This window comes from Oncorhynchus nerka, linkage group LG6 (assembly GCF_034236695.1).
Source record: "Oncorhynchus nerka isolate Pitt River linkage group LG6, Oner_Uvic_2.0, whole genome shotgun sequence".
NCBI lineage: Eukaryota > Metazoa > Chordata > Actinopteri > Salmoniformes > Salmonidae > Oncorhynchus > Oncorhynchus nerka.
The window spans coordinates 24,572,441-24,587,424 of record NC_088401.1 but is presented as its reverse complement, the minus strand read 5'-3'; the positions used below and the strand labels follow the sequence as shown (position 1 = coordinate 24,587,424).

Here is a 14,984-nt window from a genome sequence, read left to right as displayed (position 1 = left end):
GACGCTGTTTAATTTATATCGGCATTTTCAAGACAACTTGGAACTCTGGAGAAAAAAACGAGGTAAAATCATGACGCCAGTGATCTTCAGGTCAGACCTCTAGAAAGATGCCCGAATATCCGAATTGGAATTCCGAGTTGGATACCTCACTTGCTTTGGCAATGTTAACACATGTTTCCCATGCCAATAAAGCCCTTGAATTGAATTGACTGCTCAAAACAATTTCTTCCCAGTCGGAGTTCCTTTTCTTTCGAGTTTCCAGTGGGTCAATTGGTGCTTTCATGACAACTGGGAACTAGGGAAAAAACGAGGTCAAATCATGACGTCAGTGACCGTTGGAGCTTTAGAAAGATGCTACTGCATTAGAGGCTAACTTCTTTAGCGCATATTGATTACATTATCTCCTGACCTGGGGAGTTTTGTTAAAATCCCTAACACTGGCTCTAAACATTAACATCATTTTCTGTACGTTTTTGGAAACATAAGGAACATATTTCAGATCAGCAATAAAATTTTTTTCAACAAAAGGTTAAACTACTTTTATAATGTTAGTCTTCCCACAGGGTCATATCTCCATGTTTACATGGCTTGTTTACTGAATACAGATGGAGGACAGAGTGCGGTTTCCTCCACACAATAATGTGATGATTGTCAGATTAATATAATAGTTCCATTTAAAACGTTTAAATGCTTTGCAAGAATAACAATTTCCCCAGTAATCCTGTTTACACGGACACCTCTGAAATCAGGCAACCTGATAAATGCAGAAAATCACCAATCAAATTAAACATTCTACCACAGCGAAAATGTTATTTTTCTTAAGTATATTTGTTTCGGAGTTCGGACATATAAAGTTTGCGTGTGAAAATGACTTCTAAAACGCATACATTCAGCTGTTCCGAACACAGCTAAAGAGGGAGGCTAGCACATGCGCAGATCAAATACACTGCTGGAACACCGATTTAAGGCGTTTACTGTTTTAATCATTCTAAAGATTGCTCAGAAAGAGAAAGGCATTTACATGACTATTGCATAATCTGCCTACTGCCATAGTCAGTTCGATATCGAATTATTAGTGGGCATGTAGACCTCCTCAGTGGCTGCCACCTCTGCTAATTAGCGATCTAACATTCTCCGAACACCTGTGTGTAAGTGTAACTGGGGAGGAAGTGTAGGCATGCCGCTTGTGGATCTGTGCAAAACTGCTACAGTAAGTGTATATTTTTTATTTGAAAAATTATTTATCTGATATGCAGACATGCACCTTATTTTTCACATGTTTTTCGAAAACCGTTTTGAAAGCAATGATTTACTTTTCTAAATTTTAAAACACAGCTTCCTAATTGTAGTAAACGCTGAAAACGATTTTTCCCAGTTGGTGCTCGTTTTTTCCTGAGTTCTATGTGTCTTGAACACACTGAAGTCGGAAGTCAGAGATTTCCGAGTTCCCAGTTGTTTTCAACGCGGCAATGCACCAACAACTAAAGAACGTTGACGCACAAGGCAAAACTTCTCAGCTGTTTTGGTGCAGTACCCACCACGCCCTACAGCGTAAAGCGAATCCATGCACATGCGCAGATACTGTGTGAAAGCGAGGTATTGCACCTCGCTCATCGCAATAGCCGAGTCCTTAGAATCTTTAGTTGCTACATCATTTTTTGGCTTCTAAATTAATGATAGGTAGGCCTACCCATGGATTCTTGAAGAATATAACTTATAAATGCCTCATGTGCTTAGTTCAAATGTCGTACCTCATCAAAACCCAACCTAAGCTTGTTTTTAAACAATACCAATGTAAACATACACTTTAATTTTGATATCATAGATTGTATATGAATTTGAAAGTGGTTACATTTCTCCAGGCCCATTCCTCAGCTTTTACCCGAAACGAAGGTGGGGTGACGACTTTGTTTTTGTTTCAATTAAGGGCTCTAAGCTTTAAACAACTATTTTGTCAAAATCACATCATTGGTCATTGTGCTTGGACCCAAATAATTATTCAGTCGTATGGCATGAAGTGGAACTGTACTGAGATAATGTATACCGGTTGTTTGTTTCTCAATCCACAAGGGTTTGTGATACACAAATTGAAATTCACAGTAACGTTTTCCAATACAAGGAATACAGGAGCCAGTTTCCTGATCCAATATAAATAATTTAAAATGTCTAATCTAACAAAGAAAATGTTGACCCTCCTATAATTATTTTCAAAACGTACCTCTAGAAAAGCATTAATTTTCAGTCACATTATATTGATCAATTTGTCCACTATTCCATTGTTTTTTTCACCTATCATAGCAAAACAGAGTAACACGGCTCTGACAGTGGCAGCAAGGGACCCAATTCTCTCAGGCTGAGGCACTCAGTGTCCAAAGTAACACTTCAGACAGACCAGTCAAAAGGGACAAGGAGGAAAGGCACAGGGAAATGGATTTTTTAACATCCCCATCCTCTTAAGTGATTTTAGCATGGACTGAGCTCTCTGAGTAAGAAGCACCAGCTGACTACCAGCAGCACTCTACTGATTGAAGTTTCATCCTTTATTTGACTAGTGGTTGGAGATGGAGTGTCTGCCTTTTTATCATAAGACTCAGGTGCAGTGGACATACACTGAGTGTACAACACATTAGGAACACCTGCTCTTTCCATGCCATAGACTGACCAGGTGAATCCAGGTGAAAGCTCTGATCCCTTATTGAAGTCACTTTGATTAGTGTACTGTAGATGAAGGGGAGGAGACAGGTTAAAGAGGGATTTTTAAGCCTTGGCACAATTTAGACATGGATTGTGTGTGTGCCATTCAGAGGGTGAATGGACAAGACAAAATATTTAAGTGCCTTTGAACGGGGTATGGTAGAAGGTGCCTGGCACACCGGTTTGAGTGTGTCAAGAACTACAAGGCTGCTGGGTTTTTCATTCACAACAGTTTCTCGTGTGTATCAAGAAGGGTCCACCACCCAAAGGACATCCAGCCAACTTAACACAACTGTAGGAAGCATTGGAGGTAACATGGGCCAGCATCCCTGTGAAACGCTTTTGACAACTTGTAGTCCATGCCCCGACGAAATGAGGCTATTCTGAGGCCTGAAGAGGCTTCAACTCAATATAAGGAAGGTGTTCCTAATGTTTTTTACACTCAGTGTATAGTCCCCCTCTATAGTGGTTCTCCGGTCAAGGCGACATTGGAAGAATTGTCGTAACTCCGCATTGGAAACACTTCAGTGTCTCAGTGTTTGTAATTGATGAATGCTGTTCAAACTGTTGATTTAATGAGGTTGTTGTAATAACACTTCTTGGGAGAGATGGTCATGGGTCATCCTCACCTAAAAATATTTTAGCCTACTGTTGATAATTTATTCCTTTTGGCACAATATACCTGCGCAGAGCTATTATTGAGTATTATGATACCTTTGTAACATTTATTAGCAGTGTATAACTCCCCTAAAATTATTTTTTCCCCCTAGGAGAAGTCTTCCCTCACTCCCCATGAAACAACACCTCTGATAAGGGCGTCTATGTAAGCTTTTCTATTCACTTGTATATTATTTCCGTCTTATATGCCTGAAACAAAGTGAAAAATGTAATCGAATTTAAACATCTATAATAACTAAATATATCCTGGATTTCAAGAAAAGTTTAAATACTTATTTGGGTCGTTGCATTTGATTTCAATCCGTTCGATGTGGACAAAACAATCCATACATATTTGCCCATGGTAGAAGTGGTCAGAAAGTAACTTTTTGGACCTGAATGCCAAAACATTTACGGGATAGAGCTACTCAAAGTTGACCCATTTTGCATACCCCACCCTACCATCAGACATCAATGTCTTCATCACTGGAAAATATAAACTGTTGAGTTTTATATTATTTAAAAGCTTACAAACAGGGTTGTCTTAACCTTAAACGTCAATTATCTAAAAAAGCATAAACTCCGATTTTTTGGGGGTTCACATGTCACGTGAAAAAACTCATTCCATAGAGGGCCGAGTGTCTGCGGGTTTTCGCTCCTCCCTGGTACTTGATTGATGAAATAAGGTCACTAATTAGCAAGGAACTCTCTCACCTGCTCTTCTTCATTGAATGGAAAAACTAAAACCAGCAGACACTAGGCCCTCCATGGAATGAGTTTGACACCCCTGGTATATGTTGTAGTTTAGGCACTATTTTACATCATCTGAGGTGTTTGTGTTGTGCCCTCGATCAGCTGAGACACAGCATACTCTTCAATAAAGGGTGGGTGTCATTTCAATCAAATAAATATAAATGGACCTCAATCAAATAAATATAAATGGACCTCAATCAAATAAATATAAATGGACCTCAATCAAATAAATATAAATGGACCTCAATCAAATAAATATAAATGGACCTCAATCAAATAAATATATGCCTTCAGACCACTACAATTTAGCTGGGACATTATTCAAATTGAATAAAAATCGATGATCTATATTTCTATCATTCCTATGGAAGATTGACAGTAAAAATGTAAAACGACTCCTATATTCCCATTCATGTCAACATTCTCTGATGTGTGGGTCTCCAACCCTCTTTGTGCTACCATTTGAATGTTGAAATTTTAAATTGTATCCCCATTTTAGTACATTTATCAGCCCAAACATGACACCCACCCTATATTGAAGAGTATGCTGTGTCTCAACTGATGGTGGGCACAACACAAACACCTCAGATTATATTAAATAGGGTCTAAACTACGACATAAGCTACAACATATGCGTGTTTTAGTTTACATGTTTTTAGATAATTTACGTTTGAGGTAAAAAATGTCCATTTTGATTTTAAAATATTTTTTTAATGGAATTATAAAATAGTTTGACAACCTTGTTTGTAAGCTTTTAAATAATATAAAACTCAACAGTTCATCTTTTCCAGGGATGAAGACATGGATGTCTCATGGTATGTAAAATGGGTCACCATTGAGCATCTTTATCTATTATGTTTGGGCATTCATTTCTGACCACTTCTACAATGGGCAAATATATATAGAAAGTTTTGTTCAAATCTAAACAGGTGCAGTCAAAAACTATTCTCTCTTAAATATATTATTACCTTGGTTTTTAAATGACAACTTGGCAAGCATACACCTGTAAATTCTACCTAGTGCTACAGCTGTAGGATCTTAATTTGATCACCCTGTTGCAGGATAACTTTACTGCAATGCAGGAAATTGAAAACATGTAGTGTATTTGAGGTTTAAAAAGGCTTCCGTTTGTAATTTACACTTTGACATTTCACACTTGATTTTCCCTTAAAGAAAATGTAGCAACCCCTACAAAAATGTCCATTATTTATAATCCACGTAATAATTCACATTTCCTGTTGCTGCAGGATTATTTTCTTTCTATAACAAATTGGCTCAAATTAAGATCCTACATATGTACTAACTAATAACATATATTAGATTACTTAAACAGTTGATTAACCTGTCTTCTGATAAGCCTGGTGCCTCCATAACACTCTATTAACCAGCATGCAATTTGGCAAACACCGGAGCTGCATGGGGTGAATAAAAGGATGAGCACGTTTTCATCTGCTTTTTCTCTATGCAGGAGTAATCCATCAATCGGGGAAATGTTCAACATGATTTGGTTTTGCATTGGTATTCATTAACCATTACAGTCAAGGGGGGGATATCCTGCAGATGTGAGGATTGGGTTTCATAGGGGCATACTTTTCCTGGGCACCTCCATGAGACACTGGGGTTTTAAGGGCCACACACACAACATAACCTTAGCATGACTTACATGGAACATACAATTCCCTTTTTTGTTTCCATGCTCAAAGGAGCAGAAGAACTCACATGTAAATTCACTGTAGCTTGTAAAAATCTGGATTGGACAACAAATAGGGAAAGGAACAGTCTGTGAAAATGGTTTTTAGTAGTGTTTGTATTGCTAATTTGATTAAAGTATTCTAATGGTGAATAAAACTTACTTACACTAAATTAATTTGGATTTATTTAATTGGTTAACTCTTGTTTCTTATTTTTAAAAAGGCATCACACATTACCATAAATAATTAGACTAGTGGAAATCTGGTGGGGTATTTATTTACTGTCACAGTAAAAGTAATGATGTTTTGCCGTAGGTGATTTTTGCACTTGCTTAGGAGAGGAGACGGAGTGATTCCAACGGCACTTGACACCCAGCGGGGCAAGGTGGTCACTGACCTGGATGACTTTCAAGAAAAAGGTACAGCACCTTAAGCAAAGCAAACAGTGTTTGGTTCATAATAAGTCAACATCTTCAAGCATGAAATGGACCACGTTTGTTTCCCCAACAAAAGCCATGCAGTGAGAAGGTGTCTGCATTTTACAGCCTATAGCCTAGCGCATATTCCGCAAGAAGTGTTTGACTAGCAGTACCCCAAAAACAGGTAATCTATCCACCATCTCAGTGAATAACAGGACGGATCATAATAAAAATGAACAATTGTCCCCAAAAAACAACTTTCCCAATGTTGGCACTTTCAAATGTAATGGTCTGAGGGACATCAAGTAAAATAAAGATGGTTGACAAAAACATTAACAATGAGATTGTTTGGAATAGGTGGACATTTCTCCCACTTTAATCTCCATATGTGGCAAGAACTTAAGTGTAAGCTTACCACATTTTCACATGCTGAAACCCCCCAAAAAGATGAAAGAAAGTAAAGGTTTTGACTTGAGAGGGAGATTGGGGGGGCTGTTTTTTGGGGTAAAGGGGTAAAGATCACCCCTGCAGAGGGTAACACCTGAGATACGTGTTATTACCCACACGGGAAGCACTCTCAGGGCTCAGTGACAAGCACTTCACACTCTACAGCGCTCAAAGGCCTCTGCTTGCAGTTGACAGCACACACCAGTGGTGAAGAATAGCCCCCGCCCGATGCTTATCTATTCACCCAGTTCCTCCACCTGCCTGTAGTAGTGGGCCTTCCACAGCTGCGTGGGGCTTTTTGTGTGTATGACTGTGTCAGTGAATATGTGTGTTTGTGAGTGCGTGTCAGACTGGATCCAAAAGCGCTGATCCTAGTGGGTTTTCAACACACACCCGTGGGAATAGAGCTCTCAAGGTCTGTATCCCAAGGCGTTTTCCATTTGACCTCTAAACCCCCATATCTAACATGGCTGTGACTGTAGTAGCTATGTGTCACTGGTTCACACAGTCATTGTTTATCAAACATTGGATTTACTATACCTCTCGCTACAATTTTAGATATGTTTTGTAAGGACAAACTGAGAAGGCTATTGTGTGCAGAAGAAGTGATGTTTTGGGATAGATTTTCATTTCTGCTTTCTGACCTCGGAAACATTTATTCCTGAATATCTGTATTTATTTAACTAGGCAAGTCAGTTGAGAACAAATTCACAATTACGTCCAACTCCGGACAACACTGGGCCAATTGTGCGTCCCTCTATGAGACTCCCAATCAATCCCAGCCAGATGAGATTCAGCCTAGATTTGAACCAGGGACTGAAGTGTCGCCTCTTGCACTGAGATGCAGTGCCTTAGACTGCTGTGCCACTCGGGGGATACTTCAATGGTGTCTCCTTTTTCAGCTCTGAATCTGTAAATTAGATGCACTAGATGTAATCGTTTTCAATTCAAATGGTAATTTTTTTGACAGAAAATAGCAATTTCTCAAGCAAGAACTTAGCTAGGACTGTCTGGAAGTGGTCTGAGTGGGGAGAGGAAAACTGAGAACTAGCTGTTATCGGCAGAGAGGTTTGGAACTCTTTCTTATTGGTCTATTAACTAATTTAACACCAGGTGATGTCACCAGGGAGGCTAAAACTCCATCCCACCAAAACAGGCAGAAATTTTAGGCAGTCTTTTCAAACACCTCATATACTAAAAAGGCATTATCATAATTTACGCAATTTCACACTATTATTCCAACCTCTAGTGTGAAACTATATATAAATCACATTGTTTGACTGCACCGGGCCTTTAAACAATACAATAACTGAAATCTAATGACTTTAAAAAATGTCTGAATGAAACTTAATCACAAAATTAATCACATTGCCCAGAGTTCATTGACATTTAGCTTTAGTAGTGTCAGCCAGGCAGGTACTAAGTGACAGGCTGAGGTAAATATCAGTAGCCAGGTGTGCCTAATCCTGCTGAGTTTGGCAGTGTTTATGATGCGTCTCACATTACAAAGGGTAGAATTAAGGTCCGTTGGTTGAGCTCAGCAGTAATCAGCACATAGTTTGCACTGAATACTTTCCCCTCCCGTGTTTGTATGGGTATCTCTGGTTATTTTCTTTTTTTCTCCCTCATTACACCCGTCCTCTAAACACTTGCTGGAGGACCTAGGAGTGGTCACAGACTCTTAAAAGGCTCCTGTGCTTGTTTACGCGCAACACTGAGGATCCACTGGGCACAGACGTCAGTTCAACGTCTACTTTTGATTTACATTTGGTTGAGTTATCAAAAGATCTCACAAAAAAATGTCACCATGTCATGGGATTTAGGTTAAAAGTTTGTTGGAAAAAATATGAAATTCCCTTATGCTGATGGCTTTTTTAAAATCCAAACAGTTTTTCACGTTGATTCAACATCATCACATTTTTTGGTTGAAATAACGTGGAAACAGTGGGGACCGACTTTTCTGTAAGAATACTTTCCGCACACTGTTTTAATGTTCAATGCCCTTTTGTGGACTAATATTGGTCTCTTTACAGATGTACGTTTGTATTACTTGTTATCAGGGCCAAAAGTAGATTTAATTTCTTCCCGGTACAGAACCTCCTATGTGTGTATGTGCTTGTGAATATTTTTTAAAGGCCAATTAGAATTACATCTAGAAAACCTATAATTTTAAAAGGATCTCTGTGGGCCAAGTAGTAAGAACTGATAGGATTTGCAAAAAGTCGTCAACATAAAAGCATTTCATGCCCCCTCCACACACACACACACACCTAAATCCAATGACATGGTGAAATGTTTTGTTGGTTTCACTTTGAATTCACATTATTTGAAAACTCAACCAAATGTAAATCTAAACTAGACGTTGAACTGAGGTCTGTACCCATTGAGATGTAGGCTACCCGCGCATATTTGTCCACTCAAAAATGAATTCCAGCAGACAAAATGTACTCTGTGCACCTGCCATTTGATGAAACAAACACTAAAAAGTGTAAGGACATATTAGCGATTGTCATTATGCCTACACTTGTAGCCTGAATTGATGTGTCTACTGCTGTCCATGTGCATCAGTCTCTGACAGTCATCTCCCAGCCAGCACATAATGTTCTGAGAACCATATGTTTCTCAGAGCATGGTGAGAGCATGGTTGTCCTATGGTTATTTTGCATACAACCTTCCCACAACTTTCTGGGAATGGTGCAGGATAGTTTTCTTAGCTTTGGTACATTTTCAGCATATTTAAGGAACTTTTTTTCTTCTTGGTATTTCAATACTTTAACAGAACGTTTCATACAAGTTCAAACGTGGTTACATTTCATTTCAATTTTCGTAATGTTCTAGGAACCTTCTCCAACTGGTTTGACATTGGGAATGTTCTCAAATAGTTCAGAGAACGTTCTTCTGTGGGAATTTCAGTACTTCAGCATAATGTTTCCTACAGGTTTCCTCATGGTTCTATTTAAAGTCATGTTCTCAAAACCCAACATTAGTAACGTTCATTCTAAGAATGTTGTTTAAAAACATATACATTCCGTTCTCAGCATCAACAAAACTCTCTTTATCCTCGGTCTTGTTAAGTGTGTTGGCCTTATATCCTTTGACATGGATCTGTATGAATAGACTAAAATGAACAGCTTTGCATGAGTTTAAAAAACATGGCATGCTAGCATGGTGGACTAATTCCATGGATAGAGAACAGAAGATTATAGTTTTCAATTTCACTGAAGTGTGCCATAATAAAGAAATGTGTTTGTATGATTATTTCCAAAGCAAATTAATGTGTCCTATCTGTACTTGGAGTTCAAAACAGTTCAACTAAGCTAGAAATTATTACTTTTTCATTTGATTTGATTTTATTTCACCTTTATTTAACCAGGTAGGCTAGTTGAGAACAAGTTCTCATTTGCAACTGCGACCTGGCCAAGATAAAGCATAGCAGTGTGAACAGACAACACAGAGTTACACATGGAGTAAACAATTAACAAGTCAATAACACAGTAGAAAAAAAGGGGAGTCTATAGAAATTATTTAAAATCTTATTGAAACGTTCTCAGAATGTTATATAATTACCTTAAAATAACCTATCATTTCTGTTCTGTGTTAATAAAAAAAGCTCCCAGGAAAACTTTCAGGGAACCACAGTAAAATGTTCTCAGAACCTCCCTGCAACCTAAACATTTACATTACCAGAACAGGTACAATTTTCACTTCCGTTCTCAGAACATTGAAAAAACGTTCAGTTTTACAGATCAGAAAAGTTATGGCTTCGTTCGCAGAACCAATGGGAAACCAAAAAGATACGTTCGCATACCTTCCAATTAACCAAATGTGCTAGCTGGGCTCTGCCTTGGAAAATCTTCAGTGTTCTCATCTAACCACACCACATTTTGGAGCGTATAGGCTACCACCTGTTTAAGTCCATTCGCAAATGTTTCATGTGGCTGACATGATAATGATAAATAATGTTGTAATATCCTACAGTGTCCTTTTGTTTTAATTATTGTTATAGGCTCATGTTTTACCGGTACGGCGTAGGCTACCCCCACTTTTTATTTTGCCGGGACGCTCTGCCGGACCTTACAGTTTCACCCCTGTTTTTTTCTAGTCTTTTTTAAGACGTTTCTCTCAAAGACCATTGTATGTTTGAGTTGGGACAGTGTATTGTGACATAAGGGCATCATTTACAGCTTGATTTGTGTTAATACAGTGAGGGGGAAAAGTATTTGATCCCCTGGTGATTTTGTACGTTTGCCCACTGACAAAGAAATGATCAGTCTATACTTTTAATGGTAGGTTTATTTGAACAGTATTTGAACAAAAAAAAGAATCCAATAAATGTATAACATTTTTGACATGCGTTTTTCTGGATTTTGTTGTTATTATTCTGTCTCTCACTGTTCAAATAAACCTACCATTAAAAGTATAGACTGATCATTTCTTTGTCAGTGGGAAAATGTACAAAATCAGCAGGGGATCAAATACTTTTTTTCCCTCACTGTAGATATGGAGTCACGGTGTCCTTTTAAGTGGTAATGAAATGGCAAGGACAAGAAAAAATGAGCTATGTTTTTTTAAGTAATCTGTTAGCCCGGATACAAACAAATAAATAAAAATATTGGGAGCAAGGCAAAAAGTTTCGCAATTTATGCTGAAAAAATTACTTGTTCGACATGCTACTTTTAAGAAAAACCTTGAGCCATGCTTCATTTTTTTCTATGGAAAACATTGTTGGATTCAACTACCATTTCTTACAAAAAAGTGGTTATATAGCATATTAAAGGGTAAAGACTGTTAAAGGGGACCCGCGACTTACACAGATTCTGAGTGGGTCTTTCTCAGAAAGGTTCAAGGTTGAGAACCTTTATGTTATACCACGTCCTCATTCTGAACTGTAACCATCGCTTCACCTTGTCCCCCTGTATTTCCTACTACCGTCGATATACAACTTCCCCTGTCCACCCTACTACCGTCGATATACAACTTCCCCTGTCCACCCTACTACCGTCGATATACAACTTCCCCTGTCCACCCTACTACCGTCGATATACAACTTCCCCTGTCCACCCTACTACCGTCGATAGACAACTTCCCCTGTCCACCCTACTACCGTCGATATACAACTTCCCCTGTCCACCATACTACCGTCAATATACAACTTCCCCTGTCCACCCTACTACCGTCAATATACAACTTCCCCTGTCCACCCTACTACCGTCAATATACAACTTCCCCTGTCCACCCTACTACCGTCGATATACAACTTCCCCTGTCCACCCTACTACCGTCGATATACAACTTCCCCTGTCCACCCTACTACCGTCGATATACAACTTCCCCTGTCCACCCTACTACCGTCGATATACAACTTCCCCTGTCCACCCTACTGCCGTCTATACAACTTCCCCTGTCCACCATACTACCGTCGATATACAACTTCCCCTGTCCACCCTACTACCGTCGATATACAACTTCCCCTGTCCACCCTACTACCGTCGATATACAACTTCCCCTGTCCACCCTACTACCGTCGATATACAACTTCCCCTGTCCACCATACTACCGTCGATATACAACTTCCCCTGTACACCCTACTGCCATCTATACAACTTCCCCTGTCCACCATACTACCGTCGATATACAACTTCCCCTGTACACCCTACTGCCGTCTATACAACTTCCCCTGTCCACCATACTACCGTCGATATACAACTTCCCCTGTCCACCCTACTACCGTCGATATACAACTTCCCCTGTCCACCCTACTACCGTCGATATACAACTTCCCCTGTCCACCCTACTGCCGTCTATACAACTTCCCCTGTCCACCCTACTACCGTCGATATACAACTTCCCCTGTCCACCCTACTGCCGTCTATACAACTTCCCCTGTCCACCCTACTGCCGTCTATACAACTTCCCCTGTCCACCCTACTGCCGTCTATACAACTTCCCCTGTCCACCATACTACCGTCGATATACAACTTCCCCTGTCCACCCTACTGCCGTCTATACAACTTCCCCTGTACACCCTACCATCACACTACCGTCCTCCTAGACAGCTTTCATCCTTCTGACTGTGCATTAGGCATCGACGTCGACTTTCATCAGAATGAACAACAAGAAGAAGATCACAACGGATGCTTATCACAATAGGGGAGAAACCATCACAACGGGTCCATCAAAGGCCTTCGAGCTGAAATCAGCCAAGGTATCTCTGGCAATCAGCTATCTGTGGGTCGGCAGGGATAATGTGGAGACTGACGTGTGCAAGGGGCCACGCAGGAAAACATCATCTAAGCAACTGTGCAAATCAACAAAACATATCAAAGCCCAGTTCCATAGAAGTGGCTCTTATTGTGGGATCAATTGTATGGTCTATTGTGCATGGGAAAAATAACATTATTCAATGGACTCCTTTTACACCTTTAGGGTGGTTATAAGCCCCTGTTTATTTAGAAAATCTACCACAGTGTTAACATATTCAGTGAATTTACAATTTACATGGAGTTACAGTATGGACATATTCTATCAGGTTTATTGCCTGTATCTGATTCTGTTGTTTCTTGTCTTTTAGTTGGAGTCCCCCTGCACAGCTGGTATCTGTGCTCTCCCTTCATCTTGGAGTTCTTAATGGCCCCTATGGCTGGAGAACTTACCCAGACGAATCACACAGTCCTCATCCATACACCCAGTACAGCCTTTTGTGTCCTAAATCTAAGAGCAGTCTATAACGGCCCAACCTAGTCTAAGGGTATCCATTACAAAACAAGGGGATTGTTTTGCAGGTTTTTTTTTATCTTCCCGCTTGTAATGTTGATGAAACGTGGCAAGGCTTAATCAGCAAATCTCTATTTTTCATCATGCAAATTATTTTCTGTCAATGCATATAAATAAATCACCATATTGGGATGAAATGCATCCTCCCTCTTGCCTGTGACTCAGATGTGGCTCTGCACTAATGGCTGTTTTCCTTTGTGGGCCACTTGGTGATGATCAAAAACAGAAGGAGGTCTGAGAGGGAGGGTGCAAGACGGGGAGAAATCAAATGAGCCTAGTGGAATCCATGGTGCATGGCAGCTGGCAGATTGCTTATCGGGAACGATGCACAATATCCTGACTTTAAGATGTCTATCTGGGAGGCGGTGGCTTAAACCAGCAGCTTCATGCCTCTTAAAGAAGACAGTACATTTTTGGCTTTCGCTTCCTTCTCAGATAAGGATTCTCACGGAAAGGTGTCCTCTTTGGCCTTATCACCCCACTGCATCGGGCCGTCTCAGAATTAGTTGACTGAGCTGAGCTATCCTGAGGGTAGGGTTCGAGGCTGGGGGGCGCTGGTGTCCTCTCAGGCAGCTAGCTACAGCAGAAAATCCTAACAGGACACAGCAGTATGAAACGCAGTGTGTACAGTATATCAATAGACTAAAGCTGTCCCCTCTTCTCGTCTTCTATCCCTCATCAGCACTGATCTGAAAGCAGGGTATGTGAAAGCAATATGCTGGATGGATAGGCTATCTATTGCTTACTGGGGAGTTGCTTTCATTTTTCAATGTCTTTTCATATCAGTGCAAATGGAAAGGATACAAGGAAAGGAAACCATTTTAGATCATTGAGATGCACCCCTGGAGTGCCAAACCAAAATATTACCCAATAGTTCCAGGAGCACAGGGGTATTTCCTGTGTGTCAGGTTTTCAGTGGAAGCAAGTGGCTGTCATGCCATCATTCAAAATAGTTCCCTGTAAGTGTTTTCTTTGCCTTTTTTGTAAATAACATAATCATTGTTTGAATCATACATCTCTGGGAACGCACAAGCTTCAGTGTCCATCAAACTATTCAGAGGCAGTGATGCATTTATCTGCTGACTATCAACAAACTAAAACAATTCTATCTTTCATTTGTTTCATGAATTCACATTAACTACTGTATATCTTGTTCAGATTTTTGGAAGTATACAACCAGCCAGCACATAAAGTTCTGAGAATCACATGTTTCTCAGAGCTTGGTGAGAGCGTGCTTGTCCTAAGGTTATTTTTCATACAACCTTCCCACAACATTCTGGGAATGGTGCAGGATAGTTTATTGGCTTTGGATCATTCTCAGCACATTTAAAGAACTTAACCAAACAACATTATTTGTTTGGTATTTCATAATTTTAACAGGATGTTGCCAAATAGTTCAAAATGGGTTACATTTTTTCTTTAATTGTCATGTTCTAGGAATGTTCTCCAACTTGTTTGACATTGGGAATGTTCTCAAATAGTTCATTTGTAGTAGGTTTCCACATGGTTCTATTTAAAGTCATGTTCTCAGAACATTAAGAAAACATTA

The 14,984-nt window shown here is 39.7% G+C and overlaps 1 long non-coding RNA gene across 1 annotated transcript; it reads left to right on the top strand.

Moving 5' to 3' along the window:
* Positions 1 to 854: 854 nt before the first annotated feature.
* LOC115131093 (uncharacterized) lies at positions 855 to 13,581 on the top strand. The gene is made up of 4 exons (XR_003863884.2): positions 855 to 1,210; positions 3,465 to 3,517; positions 6,111 to 6,214; positions 13,233 to 13,581. It is a non-coding gene; the product is annotated as an uncharacterized LOC115131093 (long non-coding RNA).
* The last annotated feature ends 1,403 nt before the right edge of the window (positions 13,582 to 14,984 follow it).